Consider the following 19026-nt stretch of genomic DNA (forward strand, 5'->3'; position numbering starts at 1 on the left):
GGGGAGAACAGGGTACTAGGTACTGAGATAGTGACCTCAAAGATGCTCCCGATCTTGTCCTCTGGAAGGGAGATCCACAGCGCAATGGATCTGCAGTCATAAGACCTGGGTTCAAATCCCAGGCCTTTGCCAGTTATTAGCTATAACCCCAAGCAAGTTATTTAACTGATGATGGTGATGATAATCTAGTGCTATTTATAAGCACCTACTATGTGCAGGTCCTATACTGGGCACTCTGCATAAGTTATTTCATCTGACCCTCACAGACGGTCATTCCCTTTTATTAATATAGGAAACGGAGAGGGCACAGCCTGTGAAGAGTGTGGGCCTGGGAGTCAGACTGGCCGGGCTCATAGCCTGGCCCTGCTACTTACTGTGTGACCTTGGGCGAGTTACTTAAGTTACCTGTGCCTGCCTCATCTGCAAAACGGGAGAAAGACTGTTCTGAGGATTCAATGAGATAACAAATGCAAAGAGTGAAGCACACAGAATCTGACACAGAAGAGGCGGCCAGAAAGCCTGGCTGTTGCTACTTTTTTAAAAAGATGAAGTAACTTGCTGGTGGGCCGAGGGGCAGAATTGGGATTGGAATCTAGATCCAGGGCTCTGAAGGCTTGCACCTTGCTCTGCATTTCCATGTCTCCGTTTCCTCATTTTAAAAATGAGGATATGAAAACCTTTCCTCTCTGGGCCATTGTAAAGATGAAATAAACTGAAATGCATACGGGGCTGAGCTCAGGCCCACACAGAGCTTGTGCACGGGGGGCCGTTAGTTTTACCATTGATATCTCTTATTAAGTTCATCTCGTAGACTCAGCCAATCCTTTAGTCTGGTGAGGTCTTTTTGAAGCTAGATTCTGTCATCGTAAGATTTGCTCTCCTCCCAGTTCCCGCTCAGCAGGACACCCACATAATTATCCAGGACACGTGACCAGCACAGACAGTCAGCCTGGATCCGCGGGTCTGCATCATACACGCCCCATTCCCCGGGACCCTGGACCCTTGTCTGATCCTTGGGAGGTTTTCGCCAGGGGAGGAGAGCTGGAGGAAATTTAAGGTGGATTTGAAAGAAGGAGCCACTCTCTCTGCAGCTTCTGGAGTGAAGAAGCCCATGAACTGGACTCTCCCGGCTGCGCATCTTTGCTGCGTAAGCCCAGCCCAGGACATCTGCGCACTGGGTTTTACTTATCTCTCTGACCAGCCTATATTTCTAAGTGAAGCTTTTGCCAATTCCTCGGGCACTATCAGTTACTCGGGCTTGTAAAAGATCTTTAACAATGGAGAAACACTTAAAGCCTTAATAATGGTCCACATCAATTGTTTCCCCTTGTCAGCAGGATTTGAGAATGGAACTTCACAGGAGATCAATGCAAGCCTCCGAGGGCCCTCCACTGAGCCTTCCTTGCAACAGTGACCTTGACGTTTACGTAGTTACTTAATATTCATCCAAAGCGTTCATACATTTGGCCCTTTACAGTAAATATAAGCGTGCTGCAGAAATGGTAGTTATGCCTCAGGAAGTGAAAGATGTCAAGTTTGCACCAATGGGTAATTTTTTCCCCTAGAAAGCTTTGGCTAGGCTGAAGATACTAACAGATCAATATATTATCGGCCACAATATTTTCTCCTTTGAATTCAGTGTATATGCCTTAAATAAATTAAACTACATGCTCAATAGTCTCTGTCATTCATTGCATGACTGAATATTCCTTCTGCTCTTTGCCAGAGTACTGCCATACAAATCACGATTATTCATACTAATAGAATCACTGCATTTTTGGAACTGGAAGGATCCTTGGAGATTAATGGCATCCAGTCTTTTCATCATTCAAACAGGGAAGCTGAGGCTCAGAGAGGGGACATGACTTGCCTTGGGTCCAGAATTAGCTAGGGGGATGGTTAGGATGAGAACCGAAGTCTTCTGACCTCATGGCAGGTTCTCTGTGCCATTTTACCCTCTGATAAGATAAAATTAAAGGTCTCTTTTTCCCTGAGCGTGACAGGAAACATTCTCTTAATACAGAAGACAGTATTGGTATCTGGGCTCTGGACTCGCACTAAAAAGTTTGGACCCTGAGCACGGGTCCCTATGGGAAAGCCTCAGAGCTGTTCTGAACATTGTTCCTCAGCCACCAGACCCTTCAGCAACTTCTATTTTTAACAAGAGAAAAAGATTCTCCAGAATTCATATTCATTTTCCTCTGAGGTTTTACTCAAGGGTAACCCCTCCTCCCCAGGTATTAAAGTAAAGAACGAATGCATTGGTTCTCAGCAAGAAGTTGTGGACCAGAATCTAAATATAGTCTGTACGACAAGGCCCCAGGCCCAGAAACTCAGGTTCATTAGATCTGGGATGAGACCTGGGCATGTGTATTTTGGAAGAAGCTTGACAGGTGATTCTGATGTTCCCTCTGTCTGAGAATCACTGGACTAATGTGAACTGAATGCAAATACAACCTGGGCCCAACGCGGTGAACGAAGCTACGGGCATTAATGTTAGCCTGGATGCGAGGGACACTTGCACTTGGGCTGCAGCTGACGGTATCGCCAGTTCTACCCTGACGTGCTGTTGGATGTGCAGTTCATTATCTTGTAATGGCATGTATGGGGAGCTGAAAGAGGTACAGAGGATGTGGTGGCCTGATTGCCGGGCACTCGTTGGGTCTATTGAAAATTTTATGTGTTTTTTACTGCCCCCTAGTGGATATTTGAGAAATGTGACTGGGAAAGATCTCCCATCAAAATTCAACTCTTCTCAGCGGTAAGACAGACACTCAATTAAGATGTTAAAATAGTCTTAAAGAAGCACCACCACAAAAAAGTTCCCTCTGCCTTGCTGTTAAGATAAGCTCATACTTTTGAATGAACTCATCTCCAAAATGCCATAGTTGGCCAAGGTCACACTCGGTTCTCATGGTGCCTGGCCCTTAAACATATTTCAAGCGTTCACCCTAATACACAGATTGGCCTATCTGTTAAAATTCTCTATCAGTCTGTATAAAAATTTTTAAATTATGAAAACATGAATATGAAATCCTGGAACTACATACCACATAAAATTATCTACTTTTATAGTCTTTATTGTAGGTTTCCCCCCCCCAAACTTACCATTAGAAAAAAAAATATGAGTAGCAATAGTCAGTAGCAGCAAGTGTCTCTAAATATATTTTCATAAGGCATAGCTTTTGGCGAACAGATATTTGCACACCCATGTTCATAGCAGCATTAATCACAACAGCCAAAATGTGGAACAACCCAAGCGCCCATCAACAGATGAATGGATAAGCAAAATGTGATATATACATAAAATTGAGTAGTATTCAGCCATAAAAGGAAGGAAATTCTGACATATGCTACAGTGAAACTTAAAGACATTATGCTGAGTGAAATAAATCATCACACACAAGGACAAATACTATTATAAGGTTCCACTTAGATGAGGTACCTAGAGTCGTTAAATTCACAGAGACAGAAAGTAGAATGATGGTTACCAAAGACTGGGGAGAGGGGTGGTGAGGAGTTAGTGTTTGATGAGTACAGAGTTTCAGTTTGGGAAGATGAAACAAGTCCTAGAGATGGATGGTGGTGATGGTTGTACAACAACGTGAATGTACTTAATACTTCTAAATGTACACTTAAAAATGATTCAGATGGAAAATTTTATGTTATGCATATTTTACCACTTTTTTAAGTTAAAATATTTTAATTAAAAAAAGAAAAGAAATAGTTTCTGGTGAGTTAAAAAGAATACTTGAGTGAAAAATGGAAAACCTGGATTCTAGTCCCAATTTAGGTGATTTCTGACTGTGTGACCTTGAGGAAGTCACCTCACTCCTCTGGGCTTTGTTGTACTCACCTATGCAATAAAGGGGGGTCACACTAAGGTCCCTGGCTCTCACCAGCTAACAGGTTCGGAACAATGATTTATCTTGACATCACCGCAGTTGAAGGCTGTGTTACAAACACACAAGTGACATTAATCAGCGGAGAGTTCATGCTGGGCTGCTGTGATCAGCGCGCTGGGATGATCTACAAGAGCAGGAACTCGGGACTGGAGATTTATGATGCACTTGGGGAACCTGGGGGAAGCAAACTAAAATAATTCGAGAGAGAAATCCAGCCACTGGAACATCAAGCCACAAAGCATTATTAGCAGCGAGGGGCAGGTAAGAGGACAATTTGTGAAGAAATACTGTATCTGCAATACCTGGGATGTCAAAGCCAGTTAGAGCAGTCCTCTGTCACTCAGGCGGATTTGCATCCAATCTTAGCAACTGAGACCCTCGGTGTCACAGGCACAGGGAGTGGATCTTCAGCAAAAATAAGTCTGGTAGACAAGCAGACATCACGAAGTGAACACTGGACAGGGGGCAAGGGCCAGCCCTTTCCAGTCTCAGATGACTGAGCCTTGGATGTGGGGCAAATTCCGAGTCCCAGTGTGCCAGACAATTTCTGAGTCAGGTGAAAAGGAGGCTGCAGTTAGGTTACCAAGGGCCAGGTAGGAAGGGGCAGGGTGGGAGGTAGACAGGTGAGGCCGAGAGGACAAACAGGTAGCATGCTGCCATGGAGGAGTCCGTGAAGGTGGGAAAGAGCAGGACATGTTCTAATGGCTGGAGAACAGCCAGCAAATGAAGAGGGGAGGACTGCTGGAAACCCCAGTGGGAGCTGTAGGGGCCAGATCCCCATAGCAGCAATAGTAATATAAGCTCACACCTGAAGGGACTTATTATGGGTCAGAAGCTGTCCTAAGCTTTACACGTATTATCTATCTCATTTAACCCTCTACAACTCTATTTTTACAGATAAGGAAATGGAGGCCCAGAGAGGTTAAGTAACTTGCTAAAGGTCACACAGCCAATGGGACATGGAAGAACCAGGATTTGAATACGGGCAGTCAGGTTCCTGAGCTCGTGTCTAGAATGAATGCGGGATGTGGTGAAGAAGGGGAATGGAAGAGACCACACCTGGGGAGGACGCAGGGTCTCGTAGGGAAGGAAGGGCCTGGAACAGCATTTTAGGGGCATTTGGACAACGTCCTGGAGTGATGGTGAGTCACTGAAGGGTTTTGAGAACTTAATTACACAACTTAATTCGATGTATTCTGTAGAAACATCCCTCTGGCTGCCACGTAGACAATGGATGGGAGGGGGTAGATGGGAGGGGGTAGATGGCCAGGGACAGACAGCACAAGCCTGAAACTGATGCTGGCAGTGGGGTTAGGAGGAAGGAGAGAGACCTGGGGTCATCAGCGCCCCGGATGATGGCTGGAACCTCCACCATGGGCCAGGTTACGCAGGGAAAGTCCAGACTAGAGAGAAGCACCGGGAACAAGAGGCTGGAACAGGCAGAAAATGTCCCCAAATGCCTCGTGTTTGTCCTCGATCTGTAAGCCACCAGTGGATTTTCCACCAGTGGGTGACAGGGCACCCGTGAGGAGGACGGTTTGGCAGGGATAAGACCAGATGCAGGAGGAAAACAGGGCTATCAAAGTCCCGGAGGCCTGAGCCGGGGCAGTGGTGATGGGGTTGGAACGGGGAAATGGGACACAGGAGGATTCCGGGGCACCTGGTGCCTGGATGGAGGGGAAGGGGAGAGAGGGGGCTTCAGCAGTGTGGGGGATGGGAGCACTTGCAGATTTAGGGGATACAGGAAGAGGAGCAGGTCTGGGGTGGGGGTGGGGGATGAGAAGCTCACTTCACTGACTATTAATCAAGCACCTGGGGCCACGAAGCCAATTTAGGACTTTGAAACCTCACCACCCAAGTCCCTTACTGTTCATCCGAACGGGACCCTGTTGTCCAATATCTTATGCAAATGATTACTTTGGATACAGCAACTCCCCCAGTACTAGCAAAACTAAAAACTGCTGTCGGGCAGGGCTGAGACTCCGATTTTATACTCAGACGTGGAACGGCTTGAACTGGAGAAAGGGTGTCCACACAAACCCCTCAGTCCAAGAAAGGCCAGCGGGGGAGCCGCGGGCCCGGAGGGAGGAGCCGTGACTGCCCCCGCACCGGTCAGACATTGCCACACTCCCTGGAAATCCCACACTTCCCTTGTGAAGACTTCCAGTGAAGACAACCTAAGTGGTAAAGCCAAACCAAACCAACCAGCCAAACAACAACAGCAAAATCCTGTTTGTTTCTATCACTGATGAGTGTCCTGGATTTACTTGAACGGTTTAAAAGAAATAATATTAATTATTCTCACTCATGTGCAACGCTTTGGCCTGACTTTAAAGGCTCTCCTTCCTTGGCAGGCCAGCTCCACGCTTCTCAGCTGCCTCGTTTCCGTTTCCGGCCCGGCTGCCCCTCCCTTCCCTCTTCCACGCCTCTAAGCCTTGCTGCATCTTCCCATTGGCCTCCCTCCCCCTTCTTCATGCACAGAGCTCCTACTCAGCACCTAAGGCCCAGCTCAAAGTTTCCATCGGAGAATCCCTTTCTGGCCCGCAGCGCTCCAGGCAGAAGGGCTTTTCTCTCATCCTCTGTGCATCTAACCCGTCCACAGCATGTCTCCATCCCCCTGTAATGTAACTGCACGTGTATCTTTAAGTTTATAGCTCTGATGTATCACAGTCGCATCTTTGAGTGCGTCGTGAGAGTTAAGATCGTGGACATTGCCCAAAGGGCGACCAAGCCCAGCGTTGCTGCCCCTTACTAGCTGTGGGACCCTCGACACTCTTCTGACCTCTCTGGGCCCTGGTTTGCTCAGCTGCAGAGTGAGAGGAACAAACAGCAGTGCGTCCGCCGTGGGGTTGTTGTGAGGATTATGTAAGTTAGAGAGTGTGACGTGCCAGTGATAACATTTGGTGGGATGTTGTTATTATTTACTGTCATGGTCACGCTCTCATCTGGCCATGAGCTGGTTGAGGATTAAGACCAAGTCTCACCCCACTCTCCGTGAAATGTGTATCTCTCTAAATAAAGTTGCTTTCACTTAAAAAAAAAAAAAAGACCAAGCCTTATTTTACACACTATTCCCAGAATGTAGCAAAGCGGGTGCTTCAATAAATATTTTCTGAAATGAAATTATTAGGAAGCTTGATTACTAAGGCATTTATGAACCCCAGGAATGTTAGTTAATTGATATCGAGTTGACACATTGCCAGATAAACCAACTTCCCCTGTAGGGACAAAATGATTCTAAAGAATAAGAGGAAAGGAAAAACGACCGCTTGTGGCACACACGTTCTGTGCTGTGTGCTTTATGGCTGTCATCTGAACCCTCACAACAACCATGCGAGGAAATAGAAGCTCAGAAAGGTGGAGTTCCTGGGCCAACGTCACATAGCTAACGAGCATAAAGTTATCACTGGAAACCAAGTTGATCAGAGTCTAAAGTCTGAGATCTTTCCATGACAATCATGTTCTTTGGGAAAACTCCAAGCAGTTGAACTTTTGTTTAATAGGCAGCGTCGGGAAAAAGACAGCAGTGGGAATGAGCCATAGCCGAGCTGACAGGGTTCATCTGCCTTTGTGGAGGGCCAGCAAGGTGAAGAAAAGAATTCTCCACAGCCACAGAGCTGCCCTGTGCCTTCACACCCAGCCTGCAGGCCCGGGAAGAAACCACCACATCACACACACACACACACACACACACACACACACTTGAGCTGCTGTACAGAACTAAAACATAAAATCTCCAGTTTCCAACCCAAAGTTCTTTCTATCATAAGCAATTAGGGCATCTGAAGAGATCTTTCAGAAGAGACCTTGGCACGGATGGACCTGGAGATCATCATTCTAAGTGAAGTAAGCCAGAAAGAGAAAGAAAAATGCCATATGAGATCGCTTATATGTGGAATCTTTAAAAAAAGACACAAATGAACATATTTACAAAACAGAAGCAGACTCACAGACATCGAGAGCAAACTTACGATTACCAGTGTGGGAAAAGGGGTGGGAAGGGATAAATTGAGAGTTCGAGATTTGCAGATACTAAATACTATATATAAAATAGATAAACAAGTTTCTTTTGTACAGCACAGGGAAGTATATTTAATATGTTGTAATAACCTAATGAAAGAAATTAATGAAAAAGAATATGAAAGCAGATACACATATGTTCATGTATGACTGAAACATTATGCTGAACACCAGAAATTGACACAACATTGTAAACTGACTAGACTTCAATTTAAAAATTAAAAAAAAAAAAAAAAGAAAGAGAAAAAAGAAGAGACCTTATCCTCGTTCTGAATACCAAAATCACATTTGCTTGGTGTTATAATAAATTTCAGTGCTTTCCAGAGAGAGCACTTAATTCAGTTCTCGAATCTCCATCCTGGTGCGCATGAGGAAACTGAGGCCCAGAGAGGAAAGAGAGAAGCCTGCAGTCACCCAACTAGCAGGTGGAGCCGAAGTGGCAGCCCTGGTTTTGAAGACGGTCCCTGCTGTACCTGGGAGGCAGACAACAGCATCACTGGGCTGCGAGGACAGCCAGCACCCCTGATCATGAAAGAGAAGCCTCCCCAGCAGCTTTGCCCCCAATCTAGCCTGTTGTCAGCCGAATTTAATGGCTCCCACTTTTAGAGAATGGCAGCTTTATGTGGGCTGTAATCTATCCATCATTAGTGAGCCGTCAAAAAGCCACTCCGGAGAGAACCCACCTGGGACTATAAAATCTGCTTAATAGGAGGGAACCAGTCATTTCGGGAGACTGTGCATTCTCCTCTCCGGTCTGCCCTCAACACCCGGAGCTGAGTGAGGGGAGGGGGAACGTGAGGACAGCTGGCTCACTGCCTGGCCTCCCTCATCCTCTCCCCTCCTCATCGTCCCCCAGCACGTGGGCTCTCACCAGGCCGGCTTAGCATGGGGCTGACACTCCAGCCTACAGGCCTAGAGGATCCCTGAGCATGTGGGGATCCCCAGGCTGCAGCCCCCCTCCCGCTCCACCAGGTCCACATGCTTGAATGTCTTTGGGGAGCAGCAGAGCTCGGGGCGTGGGCTCCAATCTCCTGGCCACCTCCTGGCTGGACGACCCGGCCAAGCTCCTTAACCCACCTGCCTGCAGTATCCTTACCTGAAAACAGGAACAATAGTGCCTGGTTCCCACGGCTGCGGTGAGGATTCAATCATGTCCTGCATTTGTACTTAACACACTATCGGTTTTTTTATTATTTTTTTATTTTTTTCAACTTTTTTTATTGAGTTATAGTCATTTTACAATGTTGTGTCAAATTCCAGTGTAGAGCACAATTTTTCAGTTATACATGAACATACATACATTCATTGTCACATTCTCTTTCACTGTGAGCCACCACAAGATCCTGTATATATTTCCCTGTGCTACACAGTACAATCTTGCTTATCAATTCTACATTTTGAAATCCCAGTCTATCCCTTCCCACCCCCCTGTCCCTCTGGCAACCACAAATTTGTATTCTATGTCTGTGAGTCTATTTCTGTTTTGGATTTATGCTTTGTGTGTGCTTTTTTTTTTTAGATTCCACACGTGAGCGATCTCATATGGCATTTTTCTTTCTCTTTCTGGCTTACTTCACTTAGAATGACATTCTCCAGGAGCATCCATGTTGCTGCAAATGGTGTTATGTTGTCGGTTTTTATGGCTGAGTAGTATTCCATTGTATAAATATACCACATCTTCTTTATCCAGTCACCTGTTGATGGACATTTAGGCTGTTTCCATGTCTTGGCTATTGTAAATAGTGCTGCTATGAACATTGGGGTGCAGGTGTCATCCTGAAGTAGGGTTCCTTCTGGATATATGCCCAGGAGCGGGATTCCTGGGTCATACGGTAAGTCTATTCCTAGTCTTTTGAGGAATCTCCATACTGTTTTCCACAGTGGCTGCACCAAACTGCATTCCCACCAGCAGTGTGGGCTCCGATCTCCTGGCCACCTCCTGGCTGGATGACCACGGCCAAGCTCCTTAACCCGCCTGCCTGCAGTATCCTTACCTGAAAACAGGAACAATAGTGCCTGGTTCCCATGGCCGTGGTGAGGATTCAATCATGTTTTGCATTTGCACTTAACACACTATTGTTTTTTATTATTTCATTTTACTTCACCTTTATTATTCTGCCTTGGTTTCCTGATCATCCTCCAGATTCCCTTTCATCCCCAGCCTGCTTGGAGGGAGTCCTGCCGCACTGCCCCTGGTGACTGGGCCTTGTCTCCTGCCCCTCAGCTGCTGGCTGGTCCCCTTGGAGGGCAGCCTCACATTTCCGTACTCCTGTGGGCCACCGCGGCAGTGCCCCTGGCCTCAGAGGCCTCACTCCCCCTTCTCTCGTCCTCACACTTTCCTACTGAGATTCCAGAAGGCATCTCAGCATATCTCACTCGAAACACAACACCCGATGGCTGAGTAAGGACCCCTCGTGGATAAATGTGTTTTTCCAATCCTCGGGGTTTCCTGCTTAGCAGGAAACTGGCTAAATCGTCTGCTCATCTCCAAATTCAAAAGACTACATTAAAATCAAAAACACTGTGGACCACCGGCCCTGGCTTTTCCTTCTCCCCAGTGCCACATCCTTACGTTCTGATGTCCGTCCCTTGCATTCTCTCCATGCTTTACATCAAACTTTAAAAAAAAAAAAAAAATACAAGAAGATCAGCGTCACAGTTTGCAAACCCAAACCAGGGACCCTCCTCCTACTGTGGGCGGTACTGCTCTGTGCCAGGCATCCGGCCAGGCGCCTTGGTGTGTGTCCATGAGATGGAATCCTACAAGATGCGGAATAGCAGCTTCATTTTTATCCTTTGCAACCAGAGGTTTCCTCCTATACTCCAAGACCATACAGAAAAGAGGCTGAGTTAACTCAACTGCTAACTCCTCGAGGGGCAGGGAAGACAACTCCTGTATCTCAAGATTTCCCGGCCCCACTCTGTCTCCACCTAGCAGGAATCTGGATGGCCTGGGATCAGCAAACGCTGGCTGGAACCCACACGCCCTCTCACTTGCTTCACTGTTGTTACATTTGGTCCCGGATCACAGGGAACATGACTGTGGTCACCTACGCCCTGGATGCGGCTGACTTCCCGCTCTCTGTCTCTGGCACACACTTCTCTCCTGGGCTCCGACCCATATAATTAGACAGCTCCACAGACACCACAAATTCCACGGGGCCAGTACTAGATCCATGGTCTCTTTCCTCAAATCTACTCCTCCTGCGCCCCCTGTGTCAGTAAATAGTACCGCCATCCGCCCAGGTTCCCAAGCCAGAAATCTGGGCGTCACCCTGGCTTCTACCTCCCCTCACATTGCCTGTCATCCTACCCTGTCCCCCGATTCTGACCCTTCTTCTCCTAAAACACATCGTACCGACCTCTACTCCTCTGGTGTCCCCCATCTCTACTCCTGGAATAGCTTCCTGAGTCAGCTGAAGGACTGCAATTCAGGCTCTGTGCTGGGTGGTCCCATGTCTGCTCATCAGTCCTTATAAGCAATCCTATGAGGTAGGCATTGAAGGGTGAGTTGGATGAAACTGCTATTTTTATAGGTCAAAACCAGCCATATGGCTATCGGCAATTTCATACGGTTCATCCTAAAACTATGATAGATCCCCATCACAGAAAAGGAAACTGAGACTTAAAGGGTCAGTTATTTCCCCCAGGCCAGAAAGGGTGTGCCCTGGGGGGCCAGGATGGGAACCCAGGCGTGAGTTCAAATCCCCAAAGGCTTTACTTTTTCTGCTGAGACCATATGATCTTTCAGCGTTTGTATGCCAGTTCCTAGAGACAAGCTCACTACTTAACATTTTTAAATGTAATTAATAATAACTACCATTCATGAGCACCTAGTGTATGCCTTACATTCATTATTTTACTCAATCCTCTCAGCCACATTATGAGAAATCTACTGATGGTGATTTTACTTTCTTGTTGTTTTTTTTTTAATTTTAAAAAATGTTTTTACTACGTGTTCTTGGGCAAAACACCTAATGCTCTGCCTCAGCTTCCTCTGGATAGGATGCGGGTAACATATCTACCTCACAGAGGATGTCTGAAGGATCAAATGAGTTCATGTATGTAAAGGTCTTTAAAAAAAATGGTACTGGGCATAAATATGTGTTACATGTAAGTGCTCACTATTATCACCTTTTCTAGGGGGTAGGGACTACCGGATTGTCAGTTTATTAACTGTCATTTTTTAGCTTAAATATATATTCTATGTTTATAAGCTTTTTAAAAATTGAGATATAATTCACATACAACATGATACGACAACATACTGATTTGATATGTGTATATATTACAAAACGGTCACCATAGTAATTCTGCCTAACTTCTGCCACCTTACATAGTTACCAACTTTTTCTCCCTTTGGGATGAGAACTTTTAAAATACACTCAGCAACTTCTAAATATACAATACAGTATTATTAACTATAGTCACCATGCTACACATTATATCCCGGAGGACTTATTTATTTTATAATTGGAGTTTGTGCCTTTTGACCACCTTCGCCCATTTTGCCCCACGTATTTTTAGTTTTTGTTTTATTCTTGAGGATCTTTTGTGTAGGTGCAGGATATTGTTTTTAATACTGTTACAAATAATAGATCTGAGGTTCAGAGAAGTCAGGCGACCTGCGAGTCACACGGTTAGGAAGTGGTGGGTCAGAAGGTCAGAAGGGCAGGAAGAGGAAGCAGCAGGAGTGGGGGAGGCAGGGAAGTCTGAGATGACGGTGGGACCAGGGCCTTGAACCTGGGCGCTTGCCTCCCTAAGTGCCAATGGCACGGCCTGTCGCTGGGTCTGCCCAGCTCAAGGTGGCCGGGCAGGCGTGGACAGCAGTGAGATGCCGATGCTGCAGGCTGAGGGTTCTGCTCTCTACCAGGAAGACACTGGATGGAAACCGACGAACCAAGAAACCAATCTCCTCTGCGGACCCGGCCCGGCAGCCAGGTGCCTGCCCAGGGAGGCCTGCTTGTTTACGCCAGGAGAGTGAGAACAGGGGCTCCTGCAAGCCTCAGGGTTTCAACCGCTGGGTTAAACTTCAAGGAGAAACACGAAGGTGCTGACATGTAAGGAATTACTTTTACGTGCCTTTGATCCGGGAAGCTCTGTGGCGTTCTAAGTTCTAAATGAGTGTGCTGGTTGGAAGCCAAGCTGGGCTGAGTTTTACAAAGGGACTCCTACTGTGCCAGCTCCATAAGCCACTTTTCCTGAAATAAACACTGTCTGTTTCCCTCCCCCGTTTATTTCACTGGTGGCAGGTGGCCACGGGACAACAGCACCTTTGGCAAAGCTCTCGGATGGGCTCCCAGGCAACATTGGCCCAGTGCCCCCTTCCTGACCTCGGTGGTCACCCGCAAGGAAACTTCCCTGCTTCCTTAATAAATCACAGAGGGGCAGTGGAGGCCATCTCTCTGTGTGGGAACAGGCTCCCCTGACTGTTCCCCCAACTCCACCTTCCCTTGGGGGCTATCCCACTAAACACTGACCCCACCACAGTGGACTTAGGACAGGAGGGGAGTGCAATCGATCCATTTTAATGCTCTGGACCAAGCATGGGCTCCCATTCTTCTCAGTGCCCCACAGCCCAGATGCAACCAGACTCTAAAAGACCTTATTAATGACTCAGAGGGAGCAGAAGGGATATAAACACAGAGATGAGCTACTAGGTCATTCTGTTTACAGACACTCTCATCCCAGCATGACAGGGCTCTTCAGCCTGCCCTTAGATGGCTGAAGACAGTGTTTCCCATGACCTAGGAACACAGCTAGATTCCCCAGAGGCTCGGCCAAGAGAGCCTCTGACGCTGACCTTAGAGAGACAACCCTCCCAAGGGGATGCCGCACCCACGGCCCATAAAGTCAGGACAGCTACGCTAAAATCTCAACAGGGCAGCATTTCGAAATCACAGGGTACAATCCCATAAACCAGACAGCCCCAGAGAGATCTGTACAAGAAATAGTAGGATATGTTACACGCCAACATCAGTACCTTCGTCCATCAGATTGGGATTAGGATAAACATCTCTGGTCCAGCCTTTCCCAGGGAACACTTTAAAAATTATAATGGACTTGGAGGACACCGGCAGGCACTCACATATATTCAGACTGACAATGTAGACTGATTATAATTTCAGTGTAGAAGATATGGTGATATGGTGACATTAGTCAAGAGTGACATGAGTCAATATGTATTATAACATTAAACGTACAACAGTTAATCTGAGAGACCATTTAGTTTTTCGCCTTCAACTTGAATCCACATCGGCATGATCTCCTTGTTGGTGTTTTTGCCTGTGTCATTTTGAAAGCATCCAGGGGTTATCCGACAAAGGTCAAGAGCAGCAGAGATAAACCTGAATGATTTTACTCTGATAAATCATTTTATTCTGTGCTCTAAGCCCTTTCTAAATAGCTGGAAGTTGCTTCGAACATGCCACATGGTGGGAAGGAAAAGAACAAGAGAGAGACAGGACCATTTACTGAGCATCATGGTGCCAGGTGCCATACAGCGTTCTTATGTAATCCTCTACCTTGTGTTTGTCGGCCAACGGCCCTCGGGGCAGAGTTTTACAGAGGAGGATACACGGCTCAGAGGGTGAAGAAATAGCACAGAGCCACACACGCGGCGGTGGACGGGTGGTATCGCTCCGGAAACCAAGCTCTCCCACTGGATCAGGTTGGAAAAGGAAGCAGGGGTAGTTAGCCTATGCCTGTATGTCCACCCTTGCGTGGCATTTGCCTTCCTACTACATTAAAAGCTACGGAAGGACAAGAACTATGTCCAGCATGTTTATCACAATAATCTCAGTGCCGAGTACAATGCCAGAGAGGGTGAGCTTAGGAGATGTGGATACAATTTTGAAATCTCTGAAAGGCTGTCATAGGGTCTACAGGAAAGACACATGTTCCATGGGACCAAGGGGCAAACTGCATCCTGTAGAGGCAGGGAAGGAAGGATGAGATACAGATCGAAAGGTCTCAACTCAGGAATATTTTAAAATTGAGAGCAGTCTCAAGGTGGAATGAACTGCCTAGAAAAATATTTAATTGCCCATTGCTGAAGATGCTCACCTGTGCGGGCGCGGAGGGGGTGCACCCGGAGGGGAGGGGTGGGGATGTTCTCCCAGGTCCTTTCCTATCCCTCTGCTTCTTTGGTACCAACTTCTTCAACTCTAGGCCTAATTAGTGCCTCTGACTTGCTGTGTGACTTGGCCGAGTCTCTTGCCCTCTCTGGGTCTCCAGGTGGAGGTGTTTGCCTACTTAGGGCAATATTCTTCCTACATGTTCTCTGGAGAACCAGGGTGATGACAGGACTGCCAGCAGGATGGTGCAGGGTCATCAGAGGTCACAGACCTGCCTCCCTCATGCAGACACCCACCCTGTGTGCTCACTCTGGCCGCCCAAGGCAGTGAACCCAGGCTGCTTCCCCACCCAGGCAAGGGGACAAGCTGAGGTCATCCTCACTGCAAAAGTAAGGTGGGAATCAGGGAAACTGCAACATTAGACAGAATTCTGGCAACTGCTAAGAATTAAATACCCTCCAGCAACATAACAGGATTTATGTTTCTTAAGAAAGAGAGATGAAAATGTTTCTATTCCGTATAGATGGAATATGGCCTCAGTGAGGCTGGTACTGCCACCTAGGGAGGGTTTTGGAAACTTCTGGGAGTGTTCTTGCTCGACACTGTGAATGGAGAGTATTCCTGGTATATTTGGTGGGCAGGGGCAGACCGACCACAGCGCACTGGGCAGTCCTGCCGCGCCTTCCGCGCCTTCGTGAAGCAAAAGCCCTATTTATATCCAACATAAAGATAGCCGAGGACCCGACTCCACGTCACATACAAACGAAAAGAATTTTCCACGTGATTTAAATTGAGCATCAAAACTTTCCAGGGATGCAACAATCATGTAAGCACAGGGGAAATTATACTTTGTCCTTTTTTTCCTGGAAATTTATCAGGAGCTGTTCAATACTTCAGAAGTGTCACATCACTGATGACATGGTGGCTTACGTCCTCTGAGTCACCCATACAATGTATGGAAAATAGTTTGAAATGTCAAAAATAAAGAAATACTGTATATGTGTGTGTATATACATATATATAGAGAGAGAGAACATAATGTTTCGGCAAATTGTCTTACTTTTCTTATATCCAAAATTTATTCATTCTAGGTAGGTGCACCTACCTCATTATGCCTTTTAGAGTAACGGTGTCAAAGTGTTTACTTACTGTAACGTACAATGTAAAGAACTTTTCCTGATTTTCTCTTTTAGAAAAGTATTCAGGGTGAGTTTGTTTGTTTGATTTTTGCTATGTGTGTAGGCTGACTGTATTTCATTTCAGGGTAGTAAAGAGAATATCACAAACTATTTTTTTATAAAAGGAGAAGGTCACTGAAATGACAACCCTGTAGTAATGAGAGCACTTCTCACCCACCATAAGAAACTAAAGCTTCTTGGAGATTTGGGTGATTCCAAATCTGGAGCACGGAAAATCCAAGAAAAGCCTGGAATATCACATTGGAGCCAAAAGAGGAGAATATTCAAAGAGTCACAGGGGCGGTTAGAAGGACCCAGGGCTTCACTGGCCCAATCTTGGATAATTGGATATCATCAAACTAATGTAGAGAATTATAATCCGTTGAATAAGATCAGAATCCCCGAGTCCACACCAATAGGCACACATACAGAGATAAATAAATGAGAAGGCAAAGTTCTTCCTTGCAGGAGAAACTCAACTAACAAGTGCAGAAGGAATGACGACATCAGATAATCACCATTTGGCAACCATCACGCTAATAACTGATTCAGGCAAGAATCATTAATAGGGGTTAAAACTAGAGAGCGGAAGTTTGAGGAGTAACAGGATATTATGCAGTTGTAAGGCATCTCCCAACAAGATACTTAGATTAATTAGAAAGGGGGAAATAGTAATTTTTCAGTGGAAATCTGGCAGACACCACCGTAACCAAATGGTTCATGTTAACATCACCGGCAATAAGACACATTGACATCACATGCCCCCAGAGACAAGATCCCTGTGAGAAACACAACGCTGCTTCTACGCTGTTCTTGCCAAACATGCATATCCGGAGTCGAATAATAAGCATGCCTCAGACAGACCCAGATCGAGGGGCAGTCTGCTCAGTCACTAGCCTGCACTCACCAAAAATGCCAGCGTCGTGAAACACACAGAAAGACCAAGAAGCTCTTCCAGATTCCAGGAGGCTACAGGGACAGACAACGAGATGGAGTGTGTGAGGCAGGACTCCCTGGTGCTAGACATTAGTGGGACGGTGGTCCAAATCTGCATCAATTCCGGATATGATTAGACTGGGTAACAGTACCGGATTAATGCTAATATCATGATTTTGATCATTATGCTGTGCTTATGGAAGAAAATGCTCTTTTATTTAGGAAAGACACACGGAAGTGTTTAGGGATAAAGAGGCATATGTATGCAACTCACTCTCAAAAAAGGAGAGGAAGAGGAGAGAGAGGGGGAAGGTAAACATGGAAAAATGTTAACCTGTGGGGTTGAGTGAAGGATGTATAGAAATTCCCTGTATTATCCTTCTCATTTTTCAGTAAGTCTGAAATTTTATCAAAGGAAGAAGTTAAAAGGAAATGCAAAGGGCACATTAGGTCCAAAAGGATGGAGAAACACTGTGGTTAGATCCATTCCAGCCAAAGAAATCCTCGGATCCTACTCTTCTAGAAAATGTATGGTGTTAATTTCAGAAGCGGGGGTGGGGCGTGGGAGCAGGGGAGAGAGGAAAGGACAGGAGGATGATTTCATTAACAAAGCCAGAGAATTCGATTACGACCCCTTTCTAAATCCGAATCTCTGCTTTGTTTCTCCCTTCATTAGGCATTAGGACCCCCCCTCCCCGCCAGAAGCACCTGCACGGAAAAGTTGTTGAGCAAGAGACAGAGTAGGAGTGATTTCCTCATTTCTTTGGAGATGAGGAAAAGAAGGTCCAGGCAAGAGCGATTTTCGTAATTTCCCTTCAAAACAGGCACAGAAGTTAAGACTGACTGGGGGGAAATTAGACCTCTCTACCCAAGTGACAAAGGCAACATCACTAAGAACTTTTGCAGAATGAAGTGAAAGGACAGAAATTGTGGGGTGAAAGATGACCTTTTACTCGCTTTGGGAAGCAGGGTTTTCTTGACCTTTAAAATAGTCTCCAAGAAAAAGACTACCTCTCAGTTTTTTTCTTCCTCCAAGCTTGCCATTAGAGAGGAAAAAAGCACGTTTAAGCAATGGATCGCTAATGATCACATTCATTTCAAAATTCTACATAATAAATCAGTACGACAAAAGTAGCCTGATGATAATAGTTGTGATTTAAAACAATAAATGTATTTGGGGCCAAATTGAAGTTTAGAAAATGAAACAATAGAGCTTTTACTCTTAAAAAGTATTAATACACAGGGCTGTCTTGGGAGGCAGGGAGGGGTGGTGGAAAACCTAAGGGGAAAAGAAAGTTAAGCCAAGCTCGGGTGCCATTCAGTCAAAGGGAAAGTCTTAGCCCTTTTCCTCTCCTAAATGATCTATCATCAAGTAATGAGATAATTAGCCTCAAGATTAGACTTTCGTTAAAAATTAAAATAAGTCCATTTCCACATTTCCAATAAGCCAGAAACCCCCAGAATGCTTTGTCAAAGCATTCTTAGCTCCAGCTTAAATTTCCATCTAAGACCGCAAAACCTTTTCCAATACTCATTCATTTCACACAAGTGCCTGAAGGTCCTCTTTGTGCTGGGCACTGGGGAGATGGAGATGAATGGGACCAGGCCCCAGCTCCCCGGGGCCCCTAGTCTAATAGGGACAGCAGATAAGTCAACAGCCATTCACTGAGGGGACAGTGTGATTCTCCCAGGAGCCCTACGGGGGTACAGATGAGGCAAAGGCTCCAAGTGACTGACTTACCGAAGGTACGTACTTAGAAAGTGATGAAGGAAGGGTTTTCACCTAGTTCTGCACTGACCCCAAACCCTTGCCTCGCTCTCTCTCAACCTGTAACACTGGAAGAAAACTGCTATGTCTGGGGGTCCTACAGCTCAGGGAGCGCATAGAATTGGGGTCCAGAGGAACGGTCC

At 46.1% G+C, this 19026-nt stretch overlaps 1 protein-coding gene across 5 annotated transcripts in view; it reads right to left on the reverse strand.

Annotated features, from left to right (window-relative positions):
• Positions 1-19026, reverse strand: part of TTLL11 (tubulin tyrosine ligase like 11) — a 244973-nt gene that overhangs the window by 159441 nt on the left and 66506 nt on the right. The gene's annotated exons all lie outside the window — the stretch shown is intronic.

This window comes from Camelus ferus, chromosome 4 (assembly GCF_009834535.1).
Source record: "Camelus ferus isolate YT-003-E chromosome 4, BCGSAC_Cfer_1.0, whole genome shotgun sequence".
Taxonomy (NCBI): domain Eukaryota; kingdom Metazoa; phylum Chordata; class Mammalia; order Artiodactyla; family Camelidae; genus Camelus; species Camelus ferus.